The following is a 20179-nucleotide window of genomic DNA, read 5'->3' as shown; positions in this document are numbered from 1 at the left end:
TGGTCATTTTACCCATAAGGCATGGTTCGCACGTGTCAAATGATATATAATCAAGAGACTCTAAAAGTCCATCAGCATGGAGCTTCTTCATGCGTTTGACACCTATGTGACCAAGGCGGCAGTGCCACAAGTATGTGGGACTATCATTATCAACCTTACTTCTTTTGGTACTCACATTATGAACATGTGTAGCATCACGTTAGAGATTCATAAAGAATAAACCATTCACCATAGGAGCATGACCATAAAACATATCTCTCATAAAAATGGAACAACCATTATTCTCAGATTTAAAAGAGTAGCCATCTCGAATTAAACGAGATCCCGATACAATGTTCATGCTCAAAGCTGGCACTAAATAACAATTATTAAGGTTTAAAACTAATCCCGAAGGGAGATGCAGAGGTAGCGTGCCGACGGCGATCACATTGACCTTGGAACCATTCCCGACGCGCATCGTCACCTCGTCCTTTGCCAGTTTCCGCTTATTCCGCAGCCCCTGCTTTGAGTTACAAATGTGAGCAACTGCACCGGTATCAAATACCCAGGAGCCACTACAGGCACTAGTAAGGTACACATCAATTACATGTATATCACATATACCTTTTGTTTTGCCGGCCTTCTTATCCGCTAAGTACTTAGGGCAGTTCCGCTTCCAGTGACCGCTTCCCTTGCAATAAAAGCACTCAGTCTCGGGCTTGGGTCCATTCTTTGGCTTCTTCCCGGCAGCTTGCTTGCCGGGCGCGGCAACCTCCTTGCCGTCCTTCTTGAAGTTCTTTTTACCCTTGCCTTTCTTGAACTTAGTGGTTTTATTGACCATCAACACTTGATGTTCCTTCCTGACTTCTACCTCTGCTGATTTCAGCATAGAAAATACTTCAGGAATGGTCTTTTCCATCCCCTGCATATTGAAGTTCATCACAAAGCTCTTGTAGCTTGGTGGAAGCGACTGGAGGATTCTCTCAATGACCGCATCATCCGGGAGATTAACTCCCAGCTGAGTCAAGCGGTTATGCAACCCAGACATAGTGAGTATGTGCTCACTGACAGAACTGTTTTCCTCCATCTTACAGCTGAAGAATTTGTCGGAGACTTCATATCTCTCGACCCGGGCATGAGCTTGGAAAACCATTTTCAGCTCTTCGAACATCTCATATGCTCCATGTCTCTCAAAACGCTTTTGGAGCCCCGGCTCTAGGCTGTAAAGCATGCCGCACTGAACGAGGGAGTAGTCATCGAAACGTGCCTGCCAAGCGTTCATAACATCTTGTTCTGCAGGGAGAACGGGTGCGTCACCAAGCAGTGCTTGTAGGACATAATCTTTCTTGGCAGCTATGAGGATGATCCTCAGGTTCCGGACCCAGTCCGTACAGTTGCTGCCATCGTCTTTCAGCTTAGTTTTCTCTAGGAACGTGTTGAAGTTGAGGACTACGTTGGCCATTTGATCTACAAGACATATTGCGAAGATTTTAGACTAAGTTCATGATAATTAAGTTCAACTAATCAAATTATTAGTGAACTCCCACTTAGATTAGACATCCCTCTAGTCATCTAAGTATTACATGATCCGAGTTAAACTAGACCGTGTCCGATCATCACGTGAGACGGACTAGTCAACATCGGTGAACATCTTCATGTTGATCGTATCTTCTATACGACTCATGCTCGACCTTTCGGTCTTCTGTGTTCCGAGGCCATGTCTGTACATGCTAGGCTCGTCAAGTCAACCTAAGTGTTTGCATGTGTAAATCTGTCTTACACCCGTTGTATGTGAACATCTGAATAAAACACCCGATCATCACGTGGTGTTTTGAAACAGCGAACTGTCGCAACGGTGCACAGTTAGGGGGAACACTTCTTGAATTTATTGTGAGGGGTCATCTTATTTACTACCGTCGTTCTAAGTAAACAAGATGCAAAACATGATAAACATCACATGCAATCAAATAATAAACGTGACATGATATGGCCAATATCACATAGCTCCTTTGATCTCCATCTTGGGGCTCCATGATCATCTTGTCACCGGCTTGACACCATGATCTCCATCATCGTGTCTCCATGAAGTTGCTCGCCAACTATTACTTCTACTACTATGGCTAACGCGTTTAGCAATAAAGTAAAGTAATTTACATGGCGTTTCTCGATGACACGCAGGTCATTAAAAGAATAAAGACAACTCCTATGGCTCCTGCCGGTTGTCATACTCATCGACATGCAAGTCGTGATTCCTATTACAATAGCATGAACATCTCATACATCACATATAGATCATTCATCATTCATCAAAACTTTGGCCATATCATATCACAAACCACTTGCTGCAAAAACAAGTTAGACGTCCTCTAATTGTTGTTGCAAGTTTTACGTGGCTGAATTAGGGTTCTAGCAAGAACGTTTTCTTACCTACGTTAAAGCCACAACGTGATTTGTCAACTTCTATTTACCCTTCATAAGGACCCTGTTCATCGATTCCGCTCCAACTAAAGTAGGAGAGACAGACACCCGCCAGCCACCTTATGCATCTAGTGCATGTTAGTCGGTGGAACCGGTCTCACGTAAGCGTACGTGTAAGGTTGGTCCGGGCCGCTTCATCCCACAATACCGCTGAAGCAAGAAAGGACTAGTAACGGCAAGAAAGTTGACAAATCTACGCCCACAACAAATTGTGTTCTACTCGCGCAAGAAGAACTACGCATAGACCTAGCTCATGATGCCACTGTTGGGGAACGTTGCAGAAAACAAAAATTTTCCTACTCGTTTCACCAAGATCATCTAGGAGTTCATCTAGCAACGAGTGATTAGATGCATCTACATACCTTTGTAGATCGCGAGCGGAAGCGTTCAAAAAAACGGTGATGATGTAGTCGTACTCGACGTGATCCAAATCACCGATGACCAGCGCCGAACGGACGGCACCTCCGCATTCAACACACGTACGGAACAGCCACGTCTCCTCCTTCTTGATCCAGCAAGGGAGGGAGGAGAGGTTGAGGGAGATGGCACCAGCAGCAGCACGACGGCGTGGTGTTGATGGAGCTGCAGTACTCCGGCAGAGCTTCGCTAAGCAGTATGGAGGTGGAGGAGGTGTTGGGGAGGGAGAAGGAGGCAACCAAAGGCCAAGGCGTTCAGGTATGAAGTCCCTCCTCTCCCCCACTATATATAGGAGGGCCAAGGGGGGGTGGCCGGCCCTAGGAGATCCAATCTCCTAGGGGGTGCGGCGGCCAAGGGGGGTTTCCCTCCCCCCCCCCAAGGCACCTAGGAGGTGCCTTCCCCTCCTAGGACTCTTTCCCCCTTAAACCCTAGGCGCATGGGCCTATGTGGGGCTGGTGCCCTTGGACCATTAGGCCAAGGCGCACCCCCTACAGCCCATGTGGCCCCCCGGGACAGGTGGACCCACCCGGTGGACCCCCGGGACCCTTCCGGTGGTCCCGGTACAATACCGATAACCCCGAAACTTGTCCCGATACCCGAAACAGGACTTCCCATATATAAATCTTTACCTCCGGACCATTCCGGAACTCCTCGTGACGTCCGGGATCTCATCCGGGACTCCGAACAACATTCGGGTTACTGCATATACATATCCCTACAACCCTAGCGTAACCGAACCTTAAGTGTGTTGACCCTACGGGTTCGGGAGACAAGCAGACATGACCGAGACGACTCTCCGGTCAATAACCAACAGCGGGATATGGATACCCATGTTGGCTCCCACATGCTCCACGATGATCTCATCGGATGAACCACGATGTCGAGGATTCAATCAACCCCGTGCACTATTCCCTTTGTCTATCGATATGTTACTTGCCCGAGATTCGATCGTCGGTATCCCAATACCTCGTTCAATCTCGTTACCAGCAAGTCACTTTACTCGTACCGTAATGCATGATCCCGTGACCAGACACTTGGTCACTCCGAGCTCATTATGATGATGCATTACCGAGTGGGCCCAGTGATACCTCTCCGTCATACAGAGTGACAAATCCCAGTCTTGATCCATGTCACCCAACAGACACTTTCGGAGATACCCGTAGTCTACATTTATAGTCACCCAGTTACATTGTGACGTTTGGCATACCCAAAGCACTCCTACGGTATCCGGGAGTTACACGATCTCATGGTCTAAGGAAAAGATACTTGACATTGGAAAACTCTAGCAAACGAACTTATACGATCTTGTGCTATGTTTAGGATTGGGTCTTGTCCATCACATCATTCTCCTAATGATGTGATCTCGTTATCAATGACATCCAGTGTCCATAGTCAGGAAACCATGACTATCTGTTGATCAACGAGCTAGTAAACTAGAGGCTCACTAGGGACATGTTGATGTCTGTTATTCACACATGTATTACGATTTCCGGATAACACAATTATAGCATGAATAAAGACAATTATCATGAACAAGGAAATATAATAATAATGCTTTTATTATTGCCTCTAGGGCATATTTCCAACAGTACCCCACTATCTATCTTAGTGTTCAGGGTGGGGGGCCTAGAGGGCTGGCCGGGGCGGCGGTGGCGAGTTGTTTTGGGGCGGCGAGGCGGCGCTGGGGCCGGCGGTTCGGCCGGTGGTGGCTGGCGGCTCAGGGGGTGCAGGTTGAAGATGAACTACAAACCCTCCCTAAACTACATGTCAAGTGCCTCTCTGCTACCATTGCGTTCAGTTTCGACAGTAGCATTCAGATTCCACAGTAAATTTCAGTTTCAACAGTTAAGTTCAGAGTCAACAGTTTTTACCTCATCTGTTGTAGTCAGGTCGTTTTTGTTGATGTTAATTTTACATCCATTTTACATCATCTATTGGAGATTCTATTAGAATCCAACTTGAGATTGACGATGTCGGTCTTGTGTTGCTTCAGCCTTGACGTCTTACGGCTCACCGGAGCTGCTCCAATGACAGAACGATCCAGCACAATAGAGCAGTGCCCTGGACGCCGTCTATAGATTCCTCAGATCTTCCTCCACACCTCCGACAGCCACCTCTACCTCAACTGCTTCAGCAACCAACCCAGTGATGCTGAGGTCGACATGGCTACGGCAAAGAGGTTGTACACTTTTTGCATCACTTATTACTATACATTCACGTCGATCCATTAGGGCTATTTTGGTTCAACGGAAAAACATAGAAATAGGGAATTTTCCAATGGCACTCTACTATTCAATTATTCATGCATTTTGTTGAAAGGAATGAAGCAAAACATCCACCTGGACCTACTTTTCAAAATCCTATGCATGAAAACAAGACCAAGTGCATTAGTGCCAGAATAACATTCTAACTGTACACGCTTTCATATGGTTTCTCTTTATTTTGGCCATGTTTCTTTGCATTCCTCTGCTCTTCCAATTCCTGTAAACCAAACACCCAAGTTGACAGAAATCCTGTGTTTACAAATGCTCTGTTTACCATGTGCATTTCCTATCCTATTCCGGTGTTTTTCCTATCCCTGCATTTTAAGAATCATGCAAGCCAAATGAGCCCTTACAGAATTACTTCAGTTACAGGTACGTGTTGAAGGGAACTTTGTGTGGTTTGTCCTGCTCCTGCCGCGACGTCGTCCACCTCACCTGAGCTGCTCCATCGACATAAGCATCCACCAAACCAGACATCACGACTCCTGACCGTCTTTCGCCGCCTCAGATCTCCTTCCCTGCCGCCGGCACCCACCCCAAAGGCATCACCATCATCGACTCAGCAGATGAACCTGAGGAGTACACAAGTCCACAAGAGAGGTCGCACTCTTTTGTTTCTGCTTATGTTATGCATTGCTTAAACTTACTTGCTACTTTATCGTCCTGTTCAGCTCTTGGACTCCCAACTCAGGTCCAAATTAATGTTCAAACTTGAGTTTTAAATTAGTTGTGGGGCACATATCGAGGCAGCAATGAATAGTATGTCTGTCTAATATCTGGTTTACCTAGGGTATGCCTATGTTGTTCATCTTGGGTGGGAAACAAATAGTAAAGCAGTCATCATCTGTCTTTTTATTAATTTAAAGCAATCATCAGCCTGCTATCATTATTTTTGGATCCATCCATTGGTTGATACCATCACTCTAAATTTCTGCATGCTCTCCTTACATAATCTCACCATATTTTTTCGTATGCATGTCAGATATTGTACACAGTCATGCTGAACATGTAGAGAAAAAGAGAAGAGTTTTGCGCGGCAATACAATGTCATGCAGACATTGCTCCATGGTGGGTTCAATGGCAAACCCTCCCCATCCCTCTCCAGATTGTAATCCAGAGGAAGATATCTATTCTGAGGCGGATTCAGACGCCGCTGACCACTCCTATTTACCCCCCAAGGTGTTTGCTCTACCTTGGCATGATGATGTTAGTCATATCATGCATATGTTGCCTTGCAGTGCCTACTTTTAACATCATATATGTCATCTGCTTAGTTTAGACATGTTCTGTAATGCCACATGTTTAGTTTCTATATCATATATGGGATTTATGCAGTCTCATGTCTTTTAGCCAGCCATAATATATGTGAAATGTGCAATTCCATCCTATTTAACCATGCATCATATATTTGAATGATATCTTGCCCATCCTTTTCTTCATTACATTTCCATTTGTCGACAATGTTTCTAGATTAAACTACTCTTCCTGTGAATCAGCCATTTGGGTGGGAGATGGAAAAATCTGGAGTGAAAACAAGGCCTTCTGAGCAGACAGTGCTACCTGTCGAAGCAGATCTCTTGTTGGGTCCCGATAGCTCCTCAGAGATGGATTCAGAGACAGATGACCAGTCCTATTCCCCTACTGAGGTGTATGCTCTAACTTGGCACGGTTATACTGCTCATATCATGCATATGGTGTCTTGCATTGCATAGTTTAGACATCATATACACAATATTCAACACCATGTTCTTAGTTCGGACATCATATTGAATGCCCTTTGTTTAGCATATAAATCACATATGTGAATTAAATGATGCGATCCTGATTACTTAGATAACATGTAGGTGAATTATGTCATGCGATCCTGTTTAGTTATTCATCATATCTTTGAATTATGTTATGCTATGCTATCCAGTTTAGATAGACATCATATATGTGAAATTATGTCATGCTATCCGTTTTAGTTAAACAATATACATGTCAACTATTTCATGCCCTCTTTTTTCCACACTATCTATTGCATCTGTCTCTCATACAATGTCTGTACATTCAACTATGTTTTCTGTTTATCAGCCATTTGAATTGGAGCGGGTGATGCCAGTATCTAGCGGAATAAAAACACGGTCTTCAAATAAAACAGTGCTACCTCTTGGTGGAGATAGCACCCCGGTTGTACATGCACAAGAACCAGCCCTACCACACATAACCCAAACTCTCGCAGATTGTACCCCTACTATGATGGATAGAGAACCAGCTTCACCCAATCCAACCGCAACCCCAGCCGATAGTAACCCAGTTCCTATTGACACAACACCATCTCCACCACAGAGCTCCCAAACAAGAGCAGTTAGTAAGGCAGCTCCAGTGCCCAAAGGGCCAGTACAACCAGCCAGTCTTAGTTTAACATCTATTCCTGTGGAGGAAGCACAACCAGCCAGTCGTAGTTTAGCATCTATCGCATTTGATGTTGTTAAATCGTATGTGCGTATCTTCCCATCTTGGAAATATTATACTAAAGATGAAGGAAAATGCCAGTTGCAGGTGTTTGTCCTGGAGTTATGTGTAAGTAATGTTATTCATGGCAATTACTTTGCTTCGTCCCATACATCCTACCTCCATGATGGTTATAATACAGCAAATTTTCCCATTTTTCTCTATAGAGAAGGACCGATTTGGAAACTCAGGATGAGGTAACATGTGCTAATACCTCTGCTATCTTCAAGAATGCTTGCTGGCAGTATCAGAATTACCTGAAGAAAACGTACTTCACTGGCAAAGAAACTCATCAAATTCCCTTACGTTCTCCTCACAAACATTTACTGGACGATGACTGGAAACGCCTTGTTCTGTACTGGTCCCGAACCAAGAATGTGGTAAGGTCTATGAGCTCATTTTCTATTTTTAAGTATTATATTCTTGCGTCTTACTGTACTCTGTTCATGTAGAACAAGTGCCTAAACCTGAAGAACAACTGTTCTAATTTAAGATTCCATTGCTATCATACTTCAAAAAAGCACTAGGCGTTAATTGTGCGTTTTGCCACCGCCTTGCACTTTACTGACCAAAGCGCATGCTTATGCGCAGTTATGCATAGATTAAGCGTAGTTATGCGCAATGCGTTTTACCAACGCCTAAAGCCTAGGCGCGCTTAAGCGCTCGCTTAGGAGCACCTTTTTTAACTATGATTGCTTTGCTCTTGTATCACTGTATTTACTGATACAAACTTATTTTTAAATTGAAGGATCCAATTGAAACTCCAATGGCACAGCAGGTATGTTCACGCATGTTTCTTTAACATGTTTGCTCTTATCAATAGCTCTTTTGATTTCAGTTTCAATTGTGTATACAGTTGACTTTCATATCATGCACATTACTAGCATCACAACAAAGCCAATAGTGTTGTTGTACATGTAGACCTGTGGTACCCATCTAAAATCTTGTTGTGCCGTGTAGTTTCCCATGCTTTGTATTCTTTCATTGCTGCTTTGTCTTGAACTGATATGATTTGAACCATGTCTCTATTTTGATTTGGCAAGACAATGCAGTGACCATAGGACATAGATATATGTTTGTTTGATGCTTTTATTATGTACTAGTACTTGGCAATAGAAGACTTGGTAGTTTAATCCTGTCCACCTTACTAATGAACTGGTTCACCGAAATGAGTTTCATATACTAGTACATGCTAAACTTGTTATGTGTCTGCTTGTTTCTTCTTTTAGAATGCTGACAGAATATTGGGGAAGAGTGCCTTATTAAGCAATGGTAAAGGAAGTAATGCAGATAAGGTTCAGGATAGTGACACATCCTTGTTGGTCTCCAACAAAGCTGATAAAACAACTAAGGAAGACTATCTTGAAGACAGCGAGACAACCCCAAAGTCATGTCTTGGTTTAGTGTCCGAGTTACTGGCCACTATCGCTTGCACAAGCTATTCAAACTCACTGTCTGAACCAGTTCAGTTTCTTGAGTATCAACTACAAGCTGAAAGACATCAATCAGTTGTGCTGCCACAAGAAGCGGAAGGACTGCGGAAGTCCTTGGAGCATTCAGATGCATACTTTCTGGTGCAACAGCAATCGTTGGAGGATTTTAGCGCCAAACAGGACAAAGCTAATCAGCTTGCTAAGCTTATTGCCAGCATGGTGGATACCCAGGATAACGTTTCTTGAGCTCTTCTGAAGTTGTTTCAGTTATGCTCTTGTTTTGCTGTCCCGTTTATTTGCACTGGTGGCCAATTTTGACGGCCAGTATATATAATATGCTGCTTTGTTCCCTATATTTGCACTGGTGGCGAACTATGATGCCCAGTGGATGTAATATGTGTAATAGAGGTAATAGGCTAGCCTTAATTGCTTTCTTATTTATTTCCTTATTGTCTTGTTTAATTGTTTGCTTGTAGTCACTTTAGTTCTTTTTCTGTGTTTTTCTAGTGGCCACAATAGCCTATTTTTGGTAACTAGGCCAAAATAATCATGGCAACACACGGACTGATGGGCCTCTTTTAGGTCGTATGATCCATGGGCCTTCATTCGGCCGTAGGACCATTGGCCTTCTATACGGGCCGTAGGATCCATCGGCCTTCTTCTATACGGGCCTTAGGGATCAATGGGCCTTCTACGGGCCGTAGGGTCCATGGGCCTTTTACGGGCCGTACGATCCATGGGCCTTCTACGGGCCGTACTTTCCATGGGCCTCATACGGGCCGTAGGATCCATGGGCCTTCTACGGGGCGTATCATCATTTCGCCAATCATGGGCTGTACTATTCGTGGACCATAACGGGCCGTTAATAGGCCCTATTTGATGACTCTATGAAAATAGCCCAACGGGTTTTTTTTTTGACATGAAAACGGCCCAACGTATTAACGGTCTACAAACGGGCCGACTGTAACGACGAGCTGAATTTGGCCCACAAGCAGAAAATGACAGTAACGGCCGTATGTAACCGAATGCTGCAAGTGAGCCCAAGAATCAATGGGCCCTGAGAAGGCCGAAAGATAACTTGGGCTGGAAACGGCCCAATGCAATAACGGGCCGTTAATGGGTATAAAGTGATACACTGTTCATTACGGGCCAGTTTCACCACGGGCCGTTAATGGGCCAAGAGTTACAAAGGTCATTATATGGGCCGAAAGAAGTCATGGGCCACACATGGGCCGGAAGTTAAAACGGGCTGAATCGTATTGGCGGCCCAGATGACGCTACTGGGCCTAATTGGGATAGGGCATAACAGGCCCTGGGTTAGCGGGCTGTAAATGGGCTATATGCGAACAGGCCGTTAACAGGCTTTCCGTGGGCCGGCCCGCCACCTTTTGACCAAGTCAAATGGGCCGGCCTTTTCACAGGAATGGGCCTTTGTTGGTCTGTGCCACGTGTCGATGTATCATAGGCGCCTTCGGTCCAATGAGAGGATGACATCTGTCCCAACGGTGAGCCGACACGTGTTTCCTCCAGCCAATGATGATTTTACACGTGGAAAATCCCCATTGGTCGGGGCTGTTAACGGGTTATCGGATCCAAAACCCGACCCGATAGCTTAACGGCGTTCCATTACGGTGGATGCCACGTGTCGGTCACCCTTGACAAAAGCACTTCTGTGACGCGCGATTTATCGTCATGGAAGTGGACACTTCCATGATGATAATTTTGGTAATGTCATGGAACACTTCTACGATAACACAAGTATGACTATCTTGATTCTATCATAAATTTTTCATGGATGTACATGCATGACAAAAAACGTGACCTACTGTGACAAACACGTATCATCACGGAAGTGTATGTTTTTGGTAGTGTATGGACCCGTAGGTCTGTGGTAAACTACTCACAACTCATCGGAAGGGCTATGGTGTTGATGTAGAAGCCCTCCATGGTCGATTCCCCCTCTGGCAGAGTGTCGGCAAAGGCTCCAAGATGGGATCTCACGGATACAGAAGGTTACAGCGGTGGAAATTGTGTTTCGGGTGCTCCCTGGATGTTTCCGGGGTACGTAGGCTTATATACGAGGAAGAAGTATGTCGGTGGACGCCCGAGGGGCCCACGAGACAGGGGGCGCACCCTATAGGGGGGAGGGGGCGCCCTCCTATCTCGTGGAGGCCTCGGCTGCTTCTTGACTTGTACTCCAAGTCCTCTGGATCACGTTCGTTCCAAAAATCACGCTTCCGAAGGTTTCATTCCGTTTGGACTCCGTTTGATATTCCTTTTCTTCGAAATACTGAAATAGACAAAAAAACAGCAATACGGGCTGGGCCTCCGGTTAGTAGTTAGTCCCAAAAATGATATAAATGTGTAAAATAAAGCCCATAAACATTCAAAAGCGGTAATATAATAGCATGGAACAATCAAAAATTATAGATACGTTGGAGACGTATCAAGCATCCCCAAGCTTAATTCCCGCTCGTCCTTGAGTAGGTAAATGATAAAAAGAGAATTTTTAATGTGGAATGCTACCTAGCATAATTCTCGATGTAATTTTCTTTATTGTGGCATGAATGTTCAGATCCAAGTGATTCAAAATAAAAGTTCATATTGATAAAAGAAATAGTAACACTTCAAGCATACTAATCAAAGCAATCATGTCTTCTCAAAATAACATGGCAAAAGAAAGGTCATCCCTGCAAAATCATATAGTTAGGCTATGCTTCATTTTCTTCACACAAAGATGTTCCCAACTTCTATACCCCCGATGACAAGCCAAGCAATTGTTTCATATTTAAATAATCTCAAACTTTTTCAATCTTCACGCAATACATAAGCGTGAGCCATGGATATAGCACTATGGGTGGAATAGAATATGATGATGGGGATTGTGTGGATAAGACAAGAAAGGAGAAAGTCTCACATTGACGAGGATAATCAACGGGTTATGGAGATGCCCATCAATTGATGTCAACATGAGGAGTAGGGATTGCCATGCAACGGATGCACTAGAGCTATAAATAAATGCTCAACAAAAGAAAACTAGTGGGTGTGCATCCAACTTGCTTGCTCACGAAGACCTAGGGCATTTGAGGAAGCCCATCATAGGAATATACAAGCCAAGTTCTATAATGAAAAAATCCCACTAGTATGAAAAAGACAACTTATGAGACTCTCTACATGAAAAACATGGTGCTACTTTGAAGCACAATATATGAGACTCAATAAAGAACAAAGTGCTACTTTGAAGCACAAGTGTGGAAAAAGAGATAGTAGAATTGCCCCTTTATTTTTATTTTATTTTTCTTTTTCTTTTTTTTTCTTTTTTTCCTCTTTTTTTGGCCTTTTTTGGCCTTTCTTTTTTTTTCTTTTTTTTCTTTGGGCAATGCTCTAAAAATGATGATCATCACACTTCTATTGATTACAACATATCAATTACAACTCGAAACTAGAACAAGGTATGACTCTATATGAATGCCTCCGACGGTGTACCGGGATGGTGCAATGAATCAAGAGTGACATGTATAAAAAAATAATGCATGCTGGCCTTGCCACAAATACGATGTCAACTACATGATCATGCAACGGCAATATGACAAAAGTAATGTATGTCATGAAGATGATAAACGGAACGGTGGAAAGTTGCATGGCAATATATCTCGGAATGGCTATGGAAATGCCATAATAGGTAGGTATGGTGGCTTTTTTGAGGAAGATATAAGGAGGTATATGTGTGATAGAGCGTATCATATCACGGGGTTTGGATGCATTGGCGAAGTTTGCACCAACTCTCAAGGTGAGAAAGGGCAATGCACGGTACCGAAGAGGCTAGCAATGGTGGAAAGGTAAAAGTGCGTATAATCCATGGACTCAACATTAGTCAAAAGAACTCATATACTTATTGCAAAAATTAGAAGTCATCAAAAATCAAGCACTACGTGCATGCTCCTAGGGGGATAGATTGGTAGGAAAAGGCCATCGCTCGTCCCGGACCGCCACTCATAAGGATGCACAAGCCAGGTACACTTCATGCTTCAAATTTGTTACACAACTTTAACCATACGTGCATGCTATGGGACTTGCTAACTTCAACACAAGAATTCTTTAAATTCATAATCACCCAACTAGCATGACTTTAATATCACTACCTCCATATCTCAAATCAATTATCAAGTATCAAATTGATCATAACATCCAATTCACTTCCTATGATAGTTTTTATTATACCCAACTTGGATGCCTACTATTCTAGGACCAAATTATAACCATAGCAAATACCATGCTGTTCTAAAAGACTGTCAAAAAGATATAAGTGAAGTATGAGAGACTAGCAATTTCTTTAAAATTAATCCACCACCATGCTCTAGAAGATATAAGTGAAGCACTAGAGAAAAAACTATCAAGCTCAAAAAGATATAAGTGAAGCATATAGAGTATTCTAGCAAATTCTAAGAAAATAGGATTCTCCCAAAAGGTGTGTTACAGCAAGGATGATTGTGGTAAACTAAAAAGCAAAGACTAATATAATACACGACGCTCCAAGCAAAACACATATCATGTGGCGAATAAAAATATAGCTCCAAGTAAAGTTACCAATGAACAAAGACGAAAGAGGGGATGCCTTCCGGGGGCATCCCCAAGCTTAGGCTTTTGGCTATTCTTGAATATCTTGGGGTGCCTTGGGCATCCCCAAGCGTAGGCTTTTTCCACCCTTTATTGTTGGGGAACGTAGCAGAAATTCAAAATTTTCTACGCATCACCAAGATCAATCTATGGAGATTCTAGGAACAAGAGAGAGAGAGGGGGAGTGCATCTTCATACCCTTGAAGATTGCTAAGCGGAAGCATTGCAAGAACGCGAATGAAGGAGTCGTACTCGTAGCGATTCAGATCGTGATTGATTCCTATCTAAGAACCAAACAACGGTGCCTCCGCGTTCAACACACCTACAGCCCAGGGACGTCTCCTCCTTCTTGATCCAGCAAGGGGAGAGGAGAAGTTGAGGGAGAACTCCGACAGCACAACGGCATGGTGGTGGTGGAGCTCGTGGTTCTCCGGCAGGGCTTCGCCAAGCACTACGGAGGAAGATGAAGATGTTGGAGGAAGGAGAGGGCTGTGCGAGGGGAAGGGTTGCGGCTACCCTCTCTCTCCCTCACTATATATAGGGGGAAGGGAGGAGGAGAAGGCGCCCTAGTGTTCCCTAGGGGAGGGGCGGCGGCCGTAGGGGAAGCCCTAGATGGGTTTGGGCGCCCCCACCCCCAAGGAAAAACTTGCCCCCCAAGCCGGGAGGGGCGGCTGCCCTAGGGGTGGCGCCCCCACCTCTCCTGGTTACGTGAGATGGGGTGGGAGGGGCGCTCAGCCCCTTAGTGGGCTGATGTGCCCCCTCCCCTTGGCCCATAAGCCCCCCCAACGCTTGTCGGGGCCTCCGAAACCCCTTTCGGACACGCTGTGTTGGGGAACGTAGCAGAAATTCAAAATTTTCCTACGCGTCACCAAGATCTATCTATGGAGAAACCAGCTACGAGTAGAAGGAGAGTGCATCTACATACCCTTGTAGATCGCTAAGCGGAAGCGTTCAAGTGAACGGGGTTGATGGAGTCGTACTCGTCGTGATTCAGATCACCGATGATCCTAGTGCCGAACGGACGGCACCTCCGCGTTCAACACACGTACAGCCCGGTGACGTCTCCCACGCCTTGATCCAGCAAGGAGAGAGGGAGAGGTTCAGGAAGACTCCATCCAACAGCAGCACAACGGCGTGGTGGTGATGGAGGAGCGTGGCAATCCAGCAGGGCTTCGCCAAGCACCATGGGAGAGGAGGAGGAGGGAGAGGGGCAGGGCTGCACCAACGAGAGATCAAATTGTGTGTTATGGGCAGCCCCATGCCTCAATATATATAGGGGGGAAGGGGGCTGCGCCCCCTTTAGGGTTTCCCACCCCCTAGGGGCGGCGGCCAGCCCTAGATGGGTTTTGGGGTGCGGCCAAGAAGGGGGGAGGAGTCCATCCTCCCTAAGGCACCTCGGAGGTGCCTTCCCCCTTGAGGACTCTTCCCTCTAGGGTTCCCTAGGCGCATGGGCCTCTTGGGGCTGGTGCCCTTGGCCCATGTAGGCCAAGGCGCACCCCCTACAGCCCATGTGGCCCCCCGGGGCAGGTGGCCCCACCCGGTGGGCCCCCGGGACCCTTCCGGTGGTCCCGGTACAATACCGATGACCCCGAAACTTGTCCCGATGGCCGAAACAGGACTTCCTATATATAAATCTTTACCTCCGGACCATTCCGGAACTCCTAGTGACGTCCGGGATCTCATCCGGGACTCCGAACAACATTCGGTAACCACATACAAGCTTCCTTTATAACCCTAGCGTCATCGAACCTTAAGTGTGTAGACCCTACGGGTTCGGGAGACATGCAGACATGACCGAGACGTTCTCCAGTCAATAACCAACAGCGGGATCTGGATACCCATGTTGGCTCCCACATGTTCCACGATGATTTCATCGGATGAACCACGATGTCAAGGACTTAATCAATCCCGTATTCAATTCCCTTTGTCTATCGGTATGTTACTTGCCCGAGACTCGATCGTCGGTATCCAATACCTTGTTCAATCTCGTTACCGGCAAGTCACTTTACTCGTTCCGTAACACATCATCCCGTGATCAACTCCTTGGTCACATTGCGCATATGATGATGTCCTACCGAGTGGGCCCAGAGATACCTCTCCGTTTACACGGAGTGACAAATCCCAGTCTCGATCCGCATAAAACAATAGATACTTTCGGAGATACCTGTAGTGCACCTTTATAGTCACCCAGTTACGTTGTGACGTTTGACACACCCAAAGCACTCCTACGGTATCCAGGAGTTACACGATCTCATGGTCAAAGGAAGAGATACTTGACATTGGCAAAGCTCTAGCAAACGAACTACACGATCTTTGTGCTAAGCTTAGGATTGGGTCTTGTCCATCACATCATTCTCCTAATGATGTGATCCCGTTATCAACGACATCCAAACTCCATAGCCAGGAAACCATGACTATCTGTTGATCACAACGAGCTAGTCAACTAGAGGCTCACTAGGGACATATTGTGGTCTATGTATTCACACGTGTATTACGATTTCCGGATAATATAGTTATAGCATGAATAAAAGACAATTATCATGAACAAGGAAATATAATAATAATACTTTTATTATTGCCTCTAGGGCATATTTCCAACAGTCTCCCACTTGCACTAGAGTCAATAATCTAGTTCACATCGCCATGTGATTAACACTCACAGGTCACATCGCCATGTGACTAATACCCAAGAGTTTACTAGAGTCAGTAGTCTAGTTCACATCACTATGTGATTAACACTCAATGAGTTTTATGTTTGATCATGTTGCTTGTGAGAGAGGTTTTAGTCAACGGGTCCGAACCTTTCAGATCCGTGTGTGCTTTACAAATCTCTATGTCATCTCCTAGATGCAGCTACCACGCTTTATTTGGAGCTATTCCAAATAACTGTTCTACTTGGAGCTATCCTAAATTATTGCTCCATTATATGTATCCGGTCTCTCTACTCAGAGCTATCCGGATAGGTGTCAAGCTTGCATCGTCGTAACCTTTACGACGAACTCTTTTACCACCTCCATAATCGAGAAAATTCCTTAGTCCACTAGTTACTAAGGATAACTTTGACCGCTGTCCTGTGAGCCATTCTTGGATCACTCTTGTACCCCTTGACTGTCTCATGGCAAGGCACACTTCAGGTGCGATACACAGCATAGCATACTGAAGATCCTACGTCTTAAGCATAGGGGACGACCTTCGTCCTTTCTCTCTATTCTGCCGTGGTCGAGCTTTAAGTCTTAACTTCGTACCTTATAACTCAGGCAAGAACTCCTTCTTTGACTGGTCCATCTTGAACACCTTCAAGATCATGTCAAGGTATGTGCTCATTTGAAAGTATTATTAAGCATTTTGATCTATCCTTATAGATCTTGATGCTCAATGTTCAAGTAGCTTAATCCAGGCTTTCCATTGAAAAACACCTTTCAAATAACCCTATATGCTTTCTAGAAATTCTACATCATCTCTGATCATCAATATGTCAACAACATATACTCATCAGAAATTTTATAGTGCTCCCACTCACTTCTTTGGAAATACAAGTTTCTTATAAACTTTGTATAAATCCAAAATCTTTGATCATCTCATCAAAGCGTACATTCCAACTCCGAGATGCTTACTCCAGTCCTTAAAAGGATCGCTGGAGCTAGCATACCTTTTAGAATCCTTAGGATCGACAAAACTTTTCTGATTATATTGCATACAACCTTTCCTTACGAAAACTGGTAAGGAAACTTGTCTTGACATCCATCTGCCAGATTTCATAAATGCAGCTAATGCTAACATGATTCCGACAGACTCTTAGCATCGCTACGAGTGAGAAAATCTCATCGTAGTCAACTCCTTGAACTTGCCGAAAACATCTTAACGACAAGTCGAGCTTTCTTAATGGTAACTCTTACCATCATTGTCTGTCTTCCTTTTAAAATCCATCTGCACTCATTAGCCTTACGACCATCGAGCCGTTCTGCCAAAGTCTACACTTTGTTTTCATACATGGATCCTCTCTCGGATTTTATGGCCTCAAGCCATTTATCGGAATCCGGGCCCACCATCCCTTCTCCATAGCTCGTAGGTTCATTGTTGTCTAGCAACATGACCTTCAAGACAGGATTACGTACCACTCTGAAGTAGTACGCATCCTTGTCATCCTACGAGGTTTGGGAGTGACTTGATCCGAAGTTTCATGATCAATATCATAAGCTTCCACTTCAATTGGTGTAGGTGCCACAGGAACAACTCCCTGTGCCCTGTCACACACTAGTTGAAGAGACGGTTCAATAACCTCATCAAGTCTCCACCATCCTCCCACTCAATTCTTTCGAGAGAAACTTTTCCTCGAGAAAGGACCCGATTCTAGAAACAATCCATATTGCTTTCGGATCTGAATTAGGAGGTATACCCAACTGTTTTGGGTTTCCTATGAAGATGCATTTTATCCGCTTTGGGTTCGAGCTTATCAACCTAAAACTTTTTCATATAAGCGTCGCAGCCCCAAACTTTTAAGAAACGACAACTTAGGTTTCTCTAAACCATAATTCATACGGTGTCATCTCATCGGAATTACGTGGTGCCCTATTTAAAGAGAATGTGGTTGTCTCTAATGCCTAACCCATGAACGATAGTGGTAATTCGATAAGAGACATCATGGTACGCACCATATCCAATAGGGTGCAACTATGATGTTCGGACACACCATCACACTATGGTGTTCCAGGCGGTATTAATTGTGAAACAATTTCCACAATGTCTTAATTGTGTGCCAAAACTCGTAACTCAGATATTCATCTCTATGATCATATCATAGACATTTTATCCTCTTGTCACAATGATCTTCTACTTCACTCTGAAATTATTTGAACCATTCAATAATTCAGACTTGTGTTTCATCAAGTAAATATTCTCAACATCTACTCGAATCATCTGTGAAGTAAGAACATAACGATATTCACTGCATGCCTCAGCACTCATTGGACTGCACACATCAAAATGTGTTGCTTCCAACAAGTTGCTATCTTGTTCCATTTTACTGAAACCGAGGCTTTTCAGTCATCTTGCCTATGTGGTATGATTTGCATATCTCAAGTGATCCAAAATCAAGTGAGTCCAAACAATCCATCTGCATGGAGTTTCTTCATGCATATACACCAATAGACATGGTTCGCATGTCTCAAACTTTTCAAAAACGAGTGAGTCCAAAGATCCATCAACATGGAGCTTCTTCATGCGTTTTATACCATTATGACTTACATGGCAGTGCCACAAGTAAGTGGTACTATCATTACTATCTTATATCTTTTGGCATGAAAATGTGTATCACTACGATCGAGATTCAATAAACCATTCAGGTTTAATACTAATCTTGATGGTAGAGGGAGCGTGCGATGCTTGATCATATCAACATTGGAAATACTTCGAACACATATCGTCAGCTCACCTTTAGCTAGTCTCCGTTTTATTCCGTAGCTTTTATTTCGAGTTACTAATACTAAGCAACCGAACCGGTATCTAATACCCTGGTGCTACTAGGAGTACTAGTAAAGTACACATTAACATAATGTATATCCAATATACTTCTATCGACCTTGCCAGCCTTCCCATCTACCAAGTATCTAGGGTAATCTTGCTCCAGTGGTTGTTCCCCTTATTACAGAAGCACTTAGTCTCGGGTTTGGGTTCAACCTCGGGTTTCTTCATTGGTGCAGCAGCTGATTTGCCGTTTCATGAAGTATCCCTTTGTTCCCTTGCCCTTCTTGAAACTAGTGGTCTCACTGACCATCAACGATTGATGCTCCTTCTTGATTTCTACTTTCGAGGTGTCAAACATCGCGAATTCCTCAAGGATCATCATCTCTATCCTTGGTATGTTATAGTTCATCACGAAGCTCTAGCAGCTTGGTGGCAATGACTTTGGGGAAACATCACTATCTCATCTGGAAGATCAACTCCCACTCGATTCAAGTGATTGTTGCACTCAGACAATCTGAGCACAAGCTCAACGATTGAGCTTTTCTCCCTTAGTTTGCAGGTTAAGAAGATCGTTGGAGGTCTTATACCTCTTGACGTGGGCACGAGCCTGAAATCCTAATTTCAGCCCTCGAAACATCTCATATGTTCCGCGACGTTTCGAAAACGTCTTTGGTGCCTCAATTCTAAACCGTTTAACTGAACTATCACGTAGTTATCAAAACGTGTATGTCAGATGTTCGCAACATCCACAGATAACGTTCGAGGTTCAACACACTGAGCAGTGCATTAAGGACATAAGCTTTCTACTGATCGCATAATCGCTACTATCAACTTTCAACTATATTTTCTCTAGGAACATATCTAAAACAGTAGAACTAAAGCGCGAGCTACGACATAATTTGCAAAAGGTCTTTTGACTATGTTCAGGATAATTAAGTTCATCTTATGAACTCCCACTCAGATAGACATCCCTCTGGTCATCTAAGTGATCACATGATCCGAGTCAACTAGGCCGTGCCCGATCATCACGTGAGA

The sequence above is a fragment of the Triticum dicoccoides genome, chromosome 1B, assembly GCF_002162155.2.
Source record: "Triticum dicoccoides isolate Atlit2015 ecotype Zavitan chromosome 1B, WEW_v2.0, whole genome shotgun sequence".
Taxonomy (NCBI): Eukaryota; Viridiplantae; Streptophyta; class Magnoliopsida; order Poales; family Poaceae; genus Triticum; species Triticum dicoccoides.
Note: the sequence above shows the minus strand (reverse complement) of the source record.